An 18,492-nucleotide genomic window follows, 5' to 3' on the forward strand; every position below is an offset into this window, starting at 1 on the left:
TGAAGGTCTAGAGAAAGCTCTCCTAGAGCTGCACAAAACATCTACCACAGCCTCACACACTCAAAATGCCACTTGTGTAACTGACAGACCTCTAGAAGCAGCTTTTAATTCATTGCAAGAACACAATTTTTCAAAGTTTCCAAGATTTTTGTGCATTTTAGAGTGAAAGGACGTTTGTTGCACTCTCATGTGTAAGCTGCCTACAGCTCCGTATTACTTGGGGTGTAAAGCAGATGAGCAAAAGGCCTTTAAACTAGTGTTGTTGCACCTCTGATCTTGATTGATGTTGACACCAATTAGCAGAAAAGGAATCTTCCAGATAAAGGAAAAGAAGATTTTATTAAGCCCTAAATGCCAAGAGTCAGAATTCAATGCAAAATTCATTAGTGCTTATGGCAGGAGTCCTACCAGCTATTGCCAAGGGGTTAAAGGGAAATAAAAATCACATAAATAAGGCTTTCAGGACCTTTAAATCCAAGCTTGAACAATAAATGCATTTGGGTGATTTGAGCTTGTTATTCTATATCCCTACATGTAAAGGCTGTTTTGTTAAACTCACTAGTTTTAATCAGGGGCAAATCCTACTGAAATCAGTTTCGTTCCTCTGAATGACAGCAAAAATCAAAATAGAGGTCATATTTTTGTCATTCAGTTCTAAATGTATTTTTGTAAATGCAGCAATCACCAGGTAGAGGAACAGGTCTTCACATCGTGTAAATATAAATTTTAAATGTATAAATATACATATGCATATATATATTTATATACAGGATCAAAATCTGACTTTAGATTTTTGGCTCATGCACAGACTGTGTCACAAAACAAATGACACTTGTCTTTGCAGACTTTTAACTAGAAAAATACAGGAATTCTGCAAGTTCCCTTATGTTGTATCATCAATAAATCCCAATTTAACAAAGCTCTGAAACAATATCTGAAAGCTTTGTAAAAAGAAAGATTTAATATGCTTTTTATGAACTAGAAATAAGATTGGGACAGTTAGGGGTCTGGAGAATTTTGAGCACTTGCTTTGTAAGAGAAGTGCCACAGCTGCCTGTTATTCTAATTCACAGTTCTTACAGAAACCATGCTTTGGAGCAGGAACAAATAATTGGGGAAGTTGAGGCAGTTCCTCCCTATGGCTTGTGTTCACAGCAGTCATAAACCTGGCTGCATACTCAATGTCTCCATGTTCATTAGATGGTGTTTTGCTTTCTAATGCTCCTCAGCTTTGTAAGGGAAACCACAGTTCCCCAAACACCAAGCATCTGCCTGTCCAGAAACACACCCACAGATTTGATTTCCTCTCTCCTTACAAGGTGTCTGTTCTTTCAGTTCAAAGGGCTGTGCACACAAACACTAATTTCTTACAACTCGATTTATACAATGATAATTCAATTTCAACGTGTGCTGAGACACGTTCTTCCTCTGGCAGAGGATCCTGGTGACCATCAGTTTACATCTACTTGTCAGAAACCCCAGGGCAAATGTTGACTCTGAATTTACCTTCCAGTCTCATTTACTGCATCAAATGTCATCAGAGTTTTTGACAGCAGTATCCTAGGCTCATAGCTAGAAATTCATTGCCATTTCTTGCTTGCTGTGAACGTTAGGGTTTTGGTTTATACACCTCTCATCTTCCAGGGCTAAGCACTGCAGTTCTGTTTCACTTTACCAGTGTAATGCTGTTCTCCTCAAAAGACTTAATCCCAGCTTTATTTAAAAATTAAAGCATCCTGTTGCTGTCTTTTCGTCATTTGTTCCTGCCCTCCAACCAACCATTCTTCCTTCTTTAATACGTACCTGTTGTTTCCCTGCTGTTTGTGGCAGAGGTTCATTCTCTTGCTATAGATTTGAGGAATTTGTCACACAGTGAGAGCTTTGCTTTCTGATTGGGGCTAAGCACTGGTTTTATTCTTTAAAAATCCTTGAAGGTTGCTTATAAAAAACCCCAATACTGTGCTTTGTTGTTAAATCACATGTTCTGAACATTGGTGAGCCTGGAAACTTCGACTGGAAAAAGGAGAATAATTGTAGTGACAGGACAAGGGGTAACGGGTTCAAACTTCAACAGGGGAAGTTCAGGTTAGATATAAGGAAGAAGTTCCTTACTGTGAGGGTGGGTGAGGTGCTGGAACAGGTTGCCCAAGGAAATGGTGAATGCTCCATGGCTGGCAGTGTTCAAGGCCAGGTTGGATGGAATCTCGCATGACATGGTCTAATGTGAGACATCCCTGGCCATGTCAGGGGGGTTGGAACTGGATGATCTTAAGGCCCTTTCCAACCCAAACCATTCTATGATTCTACGATTCTATGATTTCAAGGAATATGTTATATAGATTGTTACTCTTACCTGTTTCTATATTGCCCCAGTTTCTCCTCAATCCTTTTCAGCCACATTGTGCTCTCATGGTATTTACATGTTCTGTAAATTAAGAGAGATGTCTGCTCATTGATGGTGGTTATCTAAGCAGCTCTGGTTTTTAGATCTTGATCATACTTCCTAATGCGCCATTTTTATAACAGCAAATCTTTTTCAACTCAACGTTTAAATGTGGAGACAAAGAGGGTTCCTGCTCTGAGTGTAAAGCCCATCTAGCAAAATCTCAGCACTGGAGCTAAAGCCACATGCCATCAACATTCATGGGTGCTTCAGCAGTAACGCATTGCAGTAGCTGTTTCCTCCTCTAAAGGACCTCAGCAACAAAGTATTGAGGAGCCTCCGACCAAGAGTTAGCAACTATGACCACTGTCTGTGTGTGTACATAATAATTGGGAAAGCATCTATCCAGAGAAGTATTATGCGTGGTTTTAACCTCTGCACCTCTAGCAGGATCTCTCCTGTGTTTACAGAACTGTGGGCAAATGTTTGAGAAACCAGTAGCTGAAATGTATTTTTGTTCTCCTTGTCTTGCTTCTTGGTGAGGAAAAGACAGGAAAAACCTTGCTGTGGAGGTAGAGCTTGTGAATCTGTCTCTCGTAACTGTGCTGGAGAACTCCTTGGAGGACCAGAGTGGGGCATTTACAGATTTGAAATAACGGGGCACTGACTCACTCACGCAATAGATATACCCTCAGTATATCTATTATCACAGATATACTATAATAATTATATTATTATTATATCTATCTTATTTCAGTTAATGAAATAAGAAAGAATTCTTGGTTAAAAATCTATTTGCAGGGAGTCAACTCTATTTCACTATTATGTATAGATTCCATTAGTTCTTCCTTCATAACAAACAGAGAAGACAAGACTTCATGGGATTTCAAATTTACAGTATATCAACAAGAATGCTTTAAAGCTTTCTGATGCAGAGACAAGGTAAAATTTATAACTCAGCCCCTTTTCTCACTATGAAGTTACCTGTAAGCAGCCATGCAGAGAACAGAAAATGAAAATTGAGTGGTTTTCATAGATATTAATTTATAGCAGGACCCCAGCAGAAATGCTTACATTGCCATCCCTGTCAGATTCTACGAATCCACAAATCCTGCTAAATACCTAATATCACAGCTAAAGACGTGCCTAGATGTGCAAGCTGTCAGTTATTTATAAAAGGCCTTTTATCAGGACCAGCACTGACAATAATATCTGCAAATGTCAGAGTACCCTCAGCTGTCAAACAAGAAATCATCATCCAGCTGTGTGATAAGTGTAGCTGCCAGGCTCTAAGTCTAAAAGCAAAACATAAGGGGATAAACAACAGCTACCACCAGGACACCAAAAATGAACCTGACCAGAGAAAACACATGAGCAAAATAGTGGGGTTATTGTTAAGCCTGATCCTGTTGTCATTGCAGCATTCATTGCTGATAGGGAACATCAGGAGTCTACCTAGAGGTGTCAGCAGCATTTCTGTTACTTGCGTCTATAATCAGCCTACAGAATGGTCAGATTTGATTGTGGTAAAATGTGAGTTATTGACAGTGATCTTAACAGCTACCATTTCAACTGATGCTTCAACACAAGACATGATGGGTGGAAATGGTAGAAGTACAGGCATGTGCGTACTTTGAATCTACTCCACGATCCAAACTATATTCCGTCATGACTGACAAAAATAAGTACAATAATCTATATCAGGCCACCATCATCAACACCATTGCTCCACAGAGAGAAGGTATTAAACAGGTTCCATGAACTTGTATAATATCTTCTAGAAACCATGTACACTTGTAGTACCCACACTGTGGCAGGAAGCTCCACAGTCTAGCTGGAAACTGTGCAAACTGTCAGATTTCCACAAACAGGATTTTCTTGACCTGCAAAGTAACTTGTAGAATGAGGATATTTCTTTTCCAGCCTGACAGAAGACAGAAGTCATGGTCCATAGAACATGTAGACATAATCCACGACAGCAGAAAAGCACCAACAATTAGTCAGAATCCCTCTATTGCTGGACAAAAAGTAGACATATACTATCAGTGCAGACCAATCTTTTGAGTACCCAAAGTGTGCAAATTTGACCCAAAGTGCAAATTACACAGTAAGGGACAAGAATTTCAGAACATTGTTCATTTTGAGTCAGCCATTTGAGGAATTAATTCTTTCAAGCAAGATAAAACTGCTGGTCTTGATGGCACCTGACAGCTGAGTGGATAGAATACCTTGGTTGAATGACAAATATTTGAATACTCCAACCATTTATTGTGTACTGCTGTCAGCGCGTTAGTGCGTGTATGTCATGGCACTCCAAAAATCTGAGAAGGATGCTTCGGAGCCAAAGAACAGTAGGCCTGTGTCCATACGGCATCATCTTCACAAATGGCATTAACATCTGATCTTAATTAAATTAGTTACAACCATTTGCTAAATGGCTCCTAATACCCGAGCAAGCTGGACTGTTCCCAGAAAGTCCCTGCTGCTTAAGTGCTTAACATCACTGAGCAGTTCCAAGAGAGCCTTGGGAGGGCAGGGACCGAGACTCTCTGCCTGTAGATCCAGCAGCAGCTGCTCATGACACTGGAAAAATCCAAAGTATGTAATTATTTGTAATTATTAAATTACACAAATTGATTATCACCGCAGAGGGATTGCACACTGAAAAGTTTACATAAAACCATGCGAGAAACAGAGCCAATGGTGCAGACAGCAATATGAACTGTCAGAAAAGGGTACTTGAACCAATACTTTTAGCATCTGTCAGAATGAGCAACTAGCCTATGATCATAGAATCATAGAATAGTAAGGGTTGGAAAGGACCTCAAGATCATCTAGTTCCAACCCCTCTGACATGGGCAGGGACACTTCGCACTAAACCATGTCACCCAAGGCTCTGTCTAACCTGGCCTTGAACACCACCAGGGATGGAGCATCCACAACTTCCTTGGGCAACCTGTTCCAGTGCTTCACCACCCTCACTGTAAAGAACTTCTTCCTTATATCTAATCTAAACTTCCCCTGTTTAAGTTTGAACCCATTACCCCTTGTCCTACCACTACAGTCCCTAAGGAAGAGTCCCTCCCCAGCATCTTTGTAGACCCCCTTCAGATACTGGAAGGCTGCTATGAGGTCTCCAAGCAGCCTTCTCTTCTCCAGGCTGAACAGCCCCAACCTTCTCAGCCTGTCTTCATATGGGAGGTGCTCCAGCCCTCTTATCATCCTCGTGGCCCTCCTCTGGACTTACTCCAACACTCCATGTTCTTTTTATGTTGAGGACACCAGAACTGTACGCAGTACTCCAAGTGGGGTCTCATGAGAGCAGAGTAGAGGGGCAGGTTCACCTCCTTTACCTGCTGGTCACGCTTCTTTTGATGCAGCCCAGGATACAGTTGGCTTTCTGGGCTGCGAGCGCACACTGCCGGCTCATGTTAAGCTTCTCATCAACCAACACCCCCAAGTCCTTCTCCGCAGGGCAGGTGACTTAGGCATCTCAGTCCAAAATTAGAACTTCAGTTGTAAGCATTTCATGTGAAATCTAATCCATGTTGACCTGTGCAGCTTTCCTGGATATCTGATTAGCACATCCAAAGCCAATTGTATATGAATTCAGACGAAACACATGCAAGTCCCCTCCACCAATGAGTCCCCTTATTAGACTCAATAAGCTAACTAAACAACTTTGCACATCCAAGATTGAGGGTGATTCACTCATGACTACCTCCTTGTCTATCTGGGTATCATACTAAATTGCACACTTTTCTGGAGGCCAGAGAAGTAAAAATACAAAGTGAGTGCCTGTAAGAGCTCAGTGTCCAAACTGAGGTGAAGGGGAGACGGCAACCAAAAAATGCTGTGAATCACTGAACTCACACAATACCACTCAGCATCTGCACATGGGAAAGATCAGGATTCGCAGAGTTTGATAGGCTGCAATGGATCAAAATTGCATTGTCTTACTGGATATCTTGGATAAGCCAAAATCAGTATCTCTTTCTAAGGATCATTCTCTCTGATGTCATGAAAGCACTAGCTATTACCAGAGAACACATGCTGCATGAAGAATGGTGCTGAAAAATTTTCTAGCTATAGCAAAATACAAAAGCTGTGGCAGCTGCATAATTGGAAATGGGCAACATAATAAAAGGATATTTAAAATTAGCATAGATTTAAAAAAGAAAGAAACAAAAAAAGAAAATTACCTTACCTTGTAGCCTGAGAATGAATTGGACAACTTGGAGACCTTCTCACGCATGAGTCAGCTGGAAGAATGCACAGAAATGTGATTATTATAAATACACGTGTGTGAACATAGAGACTGGCTGAACAGCACAGCACATGGTGGTATGTGGCATCATGAAAGAGTTGGAAAAGACTAAGGATTTAGCCTGGGCAATCCATTGGTCCATCTCTTCTGTTCACTTTATGAAACTATCAGAAAACAAGAAAGGGACGTGTAATAGGAAAAGGGAAGCGCAGAGATAGCTGTCAGGCATGGAAGGATAAACAAATCTCTTCTTCCCTTTCTGCAAATCAGAACAAAGGCAAAAGACTGAAGAGGCTTTTTCAAACCCTAATGGTCCTTGACAGGAAAGAGGAAATAATGCCCTAATTGCCAAAAAATGGCAAGGAGAGGAAAGAGGGCAGAATGTCACGGTTACAATTTGTTTCCAATTCATTTTCTCTCTCCAAGGTTCCTTCTGCCCTTTAAGAAATCTGTACTTAAAAAAATGGACTAGACAATTTCCAAACCAGGAGCCTGGTATAATTCATTTTAATGCCACTCCAGTTGGCTGGGCAATACAATAGATCATCACATTGCAAGAGAACCCTTTGGTCCAGACTATGTATCAGACTGAACTTCTGGATATGGAGCGTATTTATCATGACTCTGCTGTCGCACGAGGTTATCATGCTGGTGTGCAATATTTCTTCATCTCTCCCTTAGTGAATTCGGTTCTTTTTGCCAAAATGGAGCTAATCAACACAAAAACCCTATGCTGACTTTTCAACGTGAGACACCCAGAGTTAGATATCTGCCATGACACACTCAGGGAAGGTATCAGCAGACAATGTGGTTTCACACAATTTTCAAGACTATTTTTCTTAGTATAAGCCAGTGTATAGCCTTGGAAAGATGTGCTGGTTTATACTTAGTTTCAGCTACACCAGATACCCTTCACTGCTTTTTCTGTTTAGAATGAGCTCCATGAATAAACAGAGGATTTCTATTTTCTTAAGGTTATTCCCCTCAGTATAGAAAAGGAATAAAATTCAGCATGGTCTTGGGCTGCTTTTTTTCCAGATCCAGTGACAAAACACTTGGAACACACCAGACTTGGGCTCGCTTATTGTTCCTCTATTAGGAAACCAAGCTGAAAGGTCCAAGACATCACAGGAGACATGTCAAAGACCCTGGGATCAGAAAAAAGTGTCACAACTAATTAAAACTTTACTTTGGAAGACACTCAGTGCTTGGTATTTCCACTGCTTTTAGGGGAAATAAGTGCTCTGAACTTCTGACAAATCAGGTCATTTATTCAAGCTCCTTACTGTGAACTAAGGTCGCCAAACTCAGCTCTGATTGCTGCTGTGAACTTTGATCTAGAACGTTTAAAATATATGAGGGTAGCAGAAATAAAATCCTCTTTTTCTCAAAGGTCATTGTCAATAGTGTTTGTTTTTTCTGGTCTTGTTTTCTTTTCTAGCATACATGCATTTCTGTCTATAAGTGACAACTTTGACCAGACCAGCATTGATTAAACCAAACTCACAGACTCACTCGGTATTTCAATGATTAAGGATTGCTGGAGGAAAACAAGTATTTATTTTTGTTTTGCCTTCCATTTCCAGCTAGGAGTGAAGCCAGCAGTGACAGAAATCTGCTGTGCAATGGTCTTTCTATCTATTTCGATCCAGAAAGCCTCATGAATACCCCAAGAAAGACTGTTCTCATGAGAGTCCCACCTGGTTCCAATGAGCTTCTGGGGTCTGAAGGTCCCTTCTGGCTAACTAGATTACTGCAAACTCTCTGAGGCCTATTTTCGTCCTCTCCTTAACATTCCTTAACATTCACAGCACTGTAGCTAAAGCTCCTTATCCATTACCATTCAGACTGTATATCTCTTTACTGACAGTCCTTAGCACTTCCCATCATATCTCTAACTCTGTCTTTAAAGCCATGTGTTGCTCCTTCCCACCCATATTTATGGTCTTACCTTTATCCTTTCCCCCTTGTTCTGCCCTCACACTCTTTCCTTGGGCTATTTCTTTCTTCTGGTCCATCAGGGCTGTATCATCCTGTTCTTGCTTGAACTCCCTCACTTTCTATGCCCTAGACAGATTTCCTCCCTCCACCCTGCAAGAACCAGAGCTACAGTCTTGGAGTGCAGTCCTGCAGGCCAGGTTCCGTGACTTAAGAAGATGAAAAGTGATGTTTGCAGCATGGAGGGAAAGGAGACTGTGAACACCAAGATCTGATTAAGTCTCCAGTGGGCTACAGCTTCTTCAGTGCTGCTGCTGGTGGGCAACAGGACAATGGCTTCAAGATGGTCTGCCCTGGCATGGTCTTGCTACTACAAGTGTAATCCCACAAATGCCTGTGATGGGAAATAGCTGGGGACAGAGAATAAGAGTCAGAGGTGAGACTTGGTAGCACTTTCACCTGTACATAGCAGGAGGCAGGGCTCTTTCATGCTGAGCCATCCCCCCAGATCAGCCCTGACCCCAGCCAAGGAGAAAGATGGCTTGATTTCACCTGAGCCTTTTTCCTGGGATCCAGGTTTGAGGTATATAAGGCTGGAAAGAGCAAAATATCTAGGGAGTGGTGACTGGGAAACTGTTGTCTGAGGGCATGCACCTTCAATATTCTTTGTCATGGCAAATTTCACATTTAGTTCAGTGAGAGCAGACTGTGGCCAAAACCAAGCAAAGCCCTATTTCTTGGGTTGCACTGCTAAATCCAGGATGAAGAGCTTAACCAGCCAAATCTCATATGATATTGGCATTAGAGAGGCAGCATTTCTCCAAGTTTCTCTAAATGAACAGTGTTCCCTAAGACTTTCTGGCTATACCATACCCAGTATATACCCACAGACCAAGTAAACAGGCTCTTTGAAATGATTTGGCTATTGCAGATCACCTGCAGGATGCAGCAATGACTAAAAGCTCAGGTCAGATGGCCACAGCAGGCAACTGGGATCCAAGAGTTCTTGCATTGGCACGTTATCCGCAAGCACTGGCATAAAGCAATTGACATTTCTGTTCTTCACTCAATATGAGCTTAGTTAGCATTACTTGAAGTAATAGATGGCACATTACCTGAGAAATGCTTTAAAGTTGTGAAAATGTTAAATATCATAGAACAGTAGAACAAGATCCCCAGTCTAGTTGTATTGATAGATATGAAAAATCAGGGCTCCTGCTGTCTCACATTTTCAGGGTAATTGCTAAAAGAGAAAATGATCTATTTGCCAAGTCAAGTCATTAAACAAATTGAGCCTTTGAACTACTTGATTTGGGTGCAAATTCAATCAGGGAGTGAAGGGGTGAATTGACACAGAACACACTTCCCATCTCCTGCCCTAGGGCCATTTTAGATATTACAGTAACACAATATTCTTATTGTTATTTTATAATCTAGCTGAAAATCAGCATCACTCTGTGTGCGTCTTTTCCACAGTGAACAGAGGAAGTGCTTATTCATACATCTGTAGTTAAGATGCATTTAAATGCGTAAACAGGCACTGTGAGCAGGTTGAATGTCTCCCACCTGCACTAATTCCAGCAGAAGGAGGACAGGGAGAGCGGTGCAGACATGCTGATACAGTCACTTTGGGGATCAGGGCCAATTTGCTCTTCAGCAAATACATAAGCAGGCAGAAGTGTGAATTAGCGAGTCCTGTCTAGCTCCCTCCCATCTCACTGCTGGCACAGTTCATGCTCCTGCACTGCACAAAGAGGTCCTGGCTCCATAACTGCACCCCAACAACCTTTCATCAGGCCTCTCAAAGTCGAAGCTTGAGTTTTTTCAAGGATTCATTTCAGTATCTGAACAAAATCAATCCTACTCATTCCAATTAAGCAGCCAGTAAAAAAACCTTGTGTCCTGTCATTGCAGGTTTCTCTGTCATGTTGCAAACTGCTTAGAAATTTTCTCAAAGCACCTGCAGTGCTCTATTTGCTTATTTTTGACAGTTAAAACTTCTTATTTCTATAACCACAGAGTGTCTGTTCAAGGCATACTTCTGTGCCGAGCTGAATCTGTGCTGTATTTACAAAGTAAAAGCCAATACAAAGAGCACTCACTGTAATGAACAGTGTTTGGAACGAAAAGTCTAATGAGTGTAGATGCTATCAAAGCTGTTCTCTTGCTCAGAAGTGCATGTTAATGCCAATTACTCATGTTTCTTGATTAAACTCTCTCCGAACATTAAGTACTGCAGCAAAAAAAAATCCTCCATCACAAAATATGCACATTGCACTTGACTCAGAAGCTGGTACCAAGAAGCCAGGGACAGTGTTCTCTGTATTGCTGTCCTTCAAGGAATAATACCATGGAAGTGCCTTGGAAATGATTTATAAAGGATGTCTGTGTTGAGTATTCCAATGGATCACAGTCAAATAAGTGGACAGCAGAGTAAGATGTACTTCCAGGGCAAGTGCTTGCAGGAGTAAATGACTGGATGAGTACATTTTACATGGACAAACAGGAGGTTCCACTAAAGATGTGTCAGTTCTCAAGATCTACAGCTGGGAATCATATAAACCTGCTAATGATCTCTCATGGCTGGAGTTGGGGCTACTGCCCCAGTTTGACTGGATTTATGTGCATAACTCTATTTGATAAACTATTCTGGGGTACATCTGCAGCAATTTTGTCTATCAATATATTGATATGATACAAGAGGGGCAGGCACCCTGCTATATATCGGTATACTCGAGCTCTGAAATAAGGAGAAACCAGGAAGAAAAGTCAACATCAGGTTTCTCTTAAAATGTGAAAATGCTTGTTGTCAAAGATGGAGGAATGCATGTTTGTTCATCATTCTGTTCACCACATCAGAGTTCAAAAGCAGAAGGGATGCTTAGTTTATTCCCAGATATCTTCTCTGTCTCAGGCCATTGAACTTCGTGCAGCTATCATTGCCTTGAGCCAGATGTTTCTTAGAGCTGTGACACAGTGATACCCTAAAACAGCCTTTGGCATACAGAGCTACACAGCAGATGTAACACTGGGGACAGACAGTAACAGGAAAGTTTAGAGGTGGCTGGTGGAAGAGCTGCTCTTCCTTTCCATCCCTGGATTCAGACTGGGCTGAAAGCTTCCATCCAAAGCCTTGGGGGCCTCAAGAGCACCCAGGACCCGCTGTACCTGCCTTGCAGCCAGCACCTATTAGAGCACTGCTCACCAGCAGAGTTCACAGCTAAATAGATGTATTATATAAAAGCTGGGTGATGAGAAGTGGCAGGAGCAGGGAAGTGTCTTGTCCAGGGATAGGCAGGAAGCCATTAGCAGAACTGGAAAAGGCCACGGATGTCCCAGTTCCAAGGACTGTTCTTTAAATATTTAACTACCCAATGTTTACCCCATTTGTTATTGATAGATCACAGCACCTGGCATAAATAATGCTCTGCACTTTGAAAATATCACTTCATACATCTTCATGACAGGCGTGTGCGGTGGGTGGTTAACCAGTGTTATCCCCACTTTACCAAACTGGGATGCTCACACATCCCACACAGTACAGAGAAAACTGCAGTGATCAGGTTAGGGAGAGCCCAAAGGCCAAGAAACGTCCCCCAGAAATCTCTCCATAAACATTGCAAATAGAATCATAGAATAGAATCATAGAACGGTTTGGGTTGGAAAGGACCTTAAGATCATCTAGTTCCAACCCCCTGCCATGGGCAGGGACAAGGAGCAGAACTCTGTGATTTAAATTTAAATCTATGGCTGCTCGAGGATAATTTGCAGGAAGTTATGAGAGTGACTCAGGCTGAGCAGACAATTCACTAGGAACAGTCTAACTAAAAGACCTCCAACAAGAGGAGGTGACCAACAAGGTGGCTGGGCTGGGGACCAAAGCCCCAGCTCACTGGGGATACTTGGATGAAATGCCTGCCGATGCCAAGCCTCCGACCAGAGCAACTGCTACTGACAGCACAGCAATTCTCACACAAATTTAAGTTAGCAGGAGAACAAAGAAAGAGATTGGAAGTAATGGGGGACATATGAATCACATCTGCAAGTCCTTGTGTAATTTAGTTTTGAAATTTAAGATTTAAACTAATGTACTTCTCAGCCAGAAGTTATTCTAGTTTCTCTAGGCAGGTAGTAATAGAAAGAAATGTGATCTTTTTGATTAAGCCAGAACATTTACTGCCACTGGGAAGTGCTGCACATAATGTACCATGGGGACATGGTGCTTTCTGCAATTTCTGCTACAACTGCAATATCTTACAGTAAACCTTCAAAAGTACAGTATATAGGAAGTCTCAAATCATCCTCACTAACTGCATTTATACAACAGAGCACCTATCTATTAAGTTGTTAGAGGTGCTTCCAGTAAAATAAATGAAGTTCCGATTCTCCTTCCAAACACCCAATATGAACCCAGACAACTTGCCCTACTCCCGTAGCATTATTCCAGATTTAAATCTATTCAACAAGGTTCTTAAATTTATGCCTTACTGGAGCACTTGAGTGTTTCTACGAATGTCATTGGGGTTGCTCTCATAAGCTTTAAATTCTGCAGTATCTTTGAAAATGTAAGCATGTGCCAGGGACTAAAAACTGACCTCCAAGGATTAAAAACAACAGATTGGCAGAAAGCTGGAAGGTACTACAAAACCATTTAGGAAAATCAAAAGACACCAGAGCTTCAGGAGGGAAAAAGAGAACTCATAATATTTAGAAAGACAGTCAAACCCTGGGAGCAAAAAGAAGAGCTGAAGTCTGTGAACTTGCACCTTCGTTTCAAATACTCCTTTAGTCTTTAGACCTGCCTCAGGATCCCATTGTACTGATGCTGCAAAGAGAGAGGCTGAGTCTCTGCCTCCCCAAAATCTTACACCTGAGATGTCCACACTGAAGATTTCCACTTAGCTGTAGCTACTTAACAACCCTACAAATTCCACCACTGTCTGCAATCTACTATTAGGGAAAGCAAGGTGCAGGAAAGAGAAATAACTTACCTAAGGCTTTATCACATGCTCAAACACTAGGAAATGAGACCTAGGTATGCATCTATTCTACCACCATAAATAGAGAAAAATCTCTGTATGTTTAGCAATGAGCTTTTGGGGTTTTGCTTGCCGTTCAGGATCATATAGGAAATGGAAATTTCCTGTTCCTGTCAACCTGAAATGTCTTTGAGGTCACAACTGCTCAGCTGGAAGATAGTAAATACCACAGCTTCATTTTCCTAATGCACACAAGAAAGAGAAAAACTCAGCCTAACCTTGTAAGTTTACATTGGGATCATCTTTGGGGTCCATGTAATTCCCAGCTCAGCCAATGCAGGATGCTTAAGTGATATTGTAAGAGGAATAATAAATCTTAACTTGGGAGCAAGCGGGAAACTATTGCATGCTGACAAATGGGGCTGTAAAAAGCAATTTTTACAGACCTCTGTGCAAACACAGGGGAAAGATCTGCCTGGCTGCGGGCATGTTAGGTTGCCCAAACAGGGCACACGTGCACTTGCCTTGCTGTCTACAGGCAGGTCTTTGCCCACCTTCTCCCACACCGCACTCTGGACCGCATACCTGATGTACACCTTGATTTCATCCCTGAATAATCATCCTCCTAATTAAGCTGAATGCTGCTTAATTCAGCCAGCTTGTAAACGCCACATTCATTATTCAGAGTTCTCCAGATCTGAGGGAACTGAGGGGAGACGAAAACAAAGCTCCTCACAGGATTTAACACCCACCCTGCTGGTCTGCAGAGACTCAACTTGGGGTGCAGCACGGCTCCCACCATCATTTTCTGTTATGTGCAAACAGATGTGGGAAGAGATGGCAGATGAGCATCCACCAGGAAGACCAAAGGGGCCCTTCCTTTACAGTGACCAGAGCCAAAAGACATGGGGACAATGCTTAAATGGGACCATAGGGAGAAGAAACAGGCACAGCCCTTCCAGGTGGTTGGTGCTGATTCTCCCACCTCCGTTTCCACAGCACAGCAGATGCTGCCCATGGAGCAGCTGCCAGACCCCAGATGTTGTGCTGCTGAGCTCCAGCATGCCTGTGGTGCCCATGTGCTGGAGCACAAGGCTCTGCTTCCTGGCTCCCAGCTGCCCAATGGCTTGGAGAATTGGAAGGGAATATTATAGTCTCCCACCTGCTTGTGCATTAGTCACAAGCCAGAGCAGCATCCAAGCCTTTTGTTTGCATCATCCCACCCCCTAGGGAAGAATGGGATCTGGTTGAGGCTCACAAGAAAATGGCAAACCAGCCATTTGGCTAGGCTACACACAAAGAGCCCTGCCTTGATGATGGATTAGAGTGGGTGTCTCGACAGGGCTCCATTCTTTATCTTCTCTTTCTTTAGAGGTTGATGAAAAACACACCAATAGGTCAGTGCAAGAATAAAACATGGAAACAGATGAACATAACCACAGAATGGAGTGAGAGAGATCAGGAGTGGGAAAGAAGATAAGTTTACAGTTGCATTTCCAGAGACAGTTGCAATTCGATGCAAAGGCATTTAGACATTGGAGTTGAACTCAGTAAGTCAGAACAAGCCAAAAGCTGAGCTAATTTCAGCTGGAGCAGTGATATTTTATCACAGATTTCCCAAGTATTTTGACTTTTCCCTCACCGGACCATGCAAAATCAATGCAAGTTGCTGTGGGAGCACTCACTCTTTCCCTTCCTTCAGTTGGCTTTCCTATCTCTGTCGAAACAGGGCTCTGTGTCCACATTTTCCTGCTGCAAGCGGACTCCCTCAGACCCAACTGCATGTTCTTCTTGAGTGCAGCCCTCTGTATCTCAGCTCTTGACATCAGTATTCACTGAAAGAAAGGCAGGAGTGTAATAATCACCCAGTGATGGGGCCACTCACCAAAGTGAGCTAAATTCCATCATTTCCTCCATAACCCACACTTTGAGCTGGTTTTACATTTCTCTGATCAAGTAGAGAAGAGATCTGAAGGCAGCTGTCTCACATCACCTTGACCTTGGCCTGTCTCTACCTCCTTGCTTTTACGGATCTAGGTTTCCCTTTTTTTATTAAGAAAAGGGCCTCCAAGCAAAATTATCTATTTCAGGTTGAAGGAAACACCCATTTAAATCTAAATACAAGGTTTTGAATGTACAGCTAAAAGAAAACAGCTTATTTTAGTTTGACACCCATAAAATATTACACTGCCCTAATCAGATCAATGTAAAGACCCTGTCAAGATTTTTCACCACACTACCTAAGCTGTAATCACAGTGCAATTTCTGATGACTTCCAGATTTTTACTCAATTAATCATTTTTTTCTCTCCATAGGTATCCATAAGGAGGGTTTTTAGGGGGATTATTCACTGAAATTATTTTAATAAGTGTGACTATGTTTAGAATTTTTCACGTTTTTGAACAGATGCACTTTCACATGCACACATGCACATTTAACTTATTACTGGGTTTTAAAAGAACTGATTTTAGATTTGGTTCTGGACAAAATCCCACATCCAGAGCTGTTTGGGAACTGTTCACATTCGCTTTACTCATGACAGAACTATTTGTTGCTGTTCTCAGTCTGTGGTTGGACTGTTGGAGCATCTTTTTTCATATGGAGAAATAACAAATATTAAGTACCCCCAAGTCCAGGTACCCCTGTTGTGCGATTCGGTATACTACTTGTAAAGAACTTGATTGGCATTACTTGCTTAGCATGAGTAGCTAGATGTGCTGAAGCCCCAGGCTACAAGCTGTGAACTTCCACCTAGATATGCTGAAACTTCTACCTGTTTAAGCAGAAGGAAGCCCAAGAGCTGATTCCCACCGAAAGATAAGGAAGGACACTACCCCCATCAGCAGAAGCTGCAGACTTTGAGATAAGAGATGAAATGGCCCTCCTACAGACAATGAAGAGAGCCAATGGAGAACAAGGAGCCCCCAGACCTTGATATTATTATTGGACCAAACCGTCATGTGAAGTGGGAAACTTTGATTGCAAGGGTATAACTGCAGAGGGATTTCTTTTTTTGAGGTCCCTTTCCAGAGGCACCCAGCTTGAGCTGTATCTTGCTGCTGCACCAAATACATTCATGCACTGAATTCTGCCTCAGACTCTGATGGGGAAACTGAGGGTGAAGGCAAAATGTCTGTGTGTGTGTGTGTGTGTGTGTCTGGAGTCACCATGGGGCATCCATGGGTCACTGGACCTGTCCCCCATGAAGAGACTACCAAGTCCTGGTGGTTAAAGTCTTGGGTGGTGGGAATGTGACTCCATGATTGAGTGTGCAACAAGTCTGTTTTCCCTAACATCACCATCCAGCCAACTATGTGTATGGATTAATGGGAGGGCTGGTTTTCATTAATAACTGGCAATAATCGGTATATTTGTAAGCCACATAAAAAAATCCCATAAATAATATTACGTAGAATTTAGACTTCAGAGTCTGAAAATTGAGATTAGGTTTTCCAACAGCAATTTGGCTTTGCCTGCTGACTAGTAATGCTTTATTGGAGACGGGGTATCAGCATTGGGATCATCAGGCATACTGTTTCCATTACTCACACATGCGAAAATCCACATTCCTTTACATGAGATTTGTCAAACTTAACATTATGACTATATCAGCTTCATTTCCATTACTCACACACATGAAAATCCATATGCCTTTATATGAGATTTGTCAAACTCAACATTATGACAATCAGCTTCATTTGTCTTCCTAAAGGAAAACTATTGCAAAATGATGGCACATCTAAGCAATATCCTAGTTTACAAAGAAATATAGGAATAGCAGTAGGTTAATACTATAGACATAGTATTTTGCAAACATGGTATAAACAGATGAGCAACTTAAAGTAAGAAGAGGAAATCACACTATAATGTGTGTTTACATGGAGGGAAATAAACTGATACAAAAGACAGTGCAGCTCTCAGCACAGACAGATAAACTCAGAGAGATATCCAAGCAAGTCAGGCATAGTAAGGCAGTGAAAAACAACAGCCAGTGTGAGGAAACAGAGTCCTTCAGGCTATGAGATAAACTGTGAGTTCCCATTTCAGTAGAACATACGCTACTTAGTCTGTGTCCTTTGCAAAAGTAAGAGAAGCAGTTGGCCAGGTCTGCAAAGGCACAGAGGACTATAGGAAAGGACTGAAATGGTGCATGGCGCAGTAACGCATGCACTTACATCCCCAAGAACGATGCACCAGCACACATAAGCAACATCAGTGACAAATACTGTTTCTCCCTTCCAGCAGCATCAAGGAATCAACTTGGAGAAATATTAGATTTAGCGTTTCTACCCTTAAGTTCCAGAACTGGAAACACCAGGGTTTTCATAGAGTGAAATACTCTCAAATGCCTTAGGGGGTGAAGAACAAGATTTAGCGGGGAGACCAGATGGGCACGACTGGGGAAAGCTGTCTCCCCTATGAATGATATGAGTTAGATATCTCCCCTCTCTCAGTCTTTGCGTTTGCAAAGGGCTCCTACCTCACAATCGCACTGGGAAGAGACAAATAGTGCAGGGAGGAAAGACACAATGTTTTCTGTATTATGGCTCAGCAGAAGATGCTTTTTACCCCAGCTGCTGAAGGACTTCTGCACAATATTCAACCCACAAAACATCTGGAGTAATTATGTGATCAGGATCCCCTGGGCTTTCCTACAAATTTCTGCACAATATTCAACTGCAGAAATGCAAACAGCAGAACTCTTTGTGTTTTATCAAGCTGGTCACTAAACATGGGGATGTGTTACAGGCTGGTCCCTGCTTCATCTGTGGCCCTCCAGATCTCTTTTGATGAGGGCAGAGCCTCCAGGAGGAAGGTTGATGCACGCTTGCACAAAGTGAGTGTCTTGCTGCTGCAGGGGGATGAGCTCTCACCCTTTTAGAGTAACAACAGAAGAGACAAGTGCATGTAACAGAGACCTACAG

Source organism: Strigops habroptila, chromosome 1, assembly GCF_004027225.2.
Source record: "Strigops habroptila isolate Jane chromosome 1, bStrHab1.2.pri, whole genome shotgun sequence".
Classification (NCBI taxonomy): Eukaryota; Metazoa; Chordata; class Aves; order Psittaciformes; family Psittacidae; genus Strigops; species Strigops habroptila.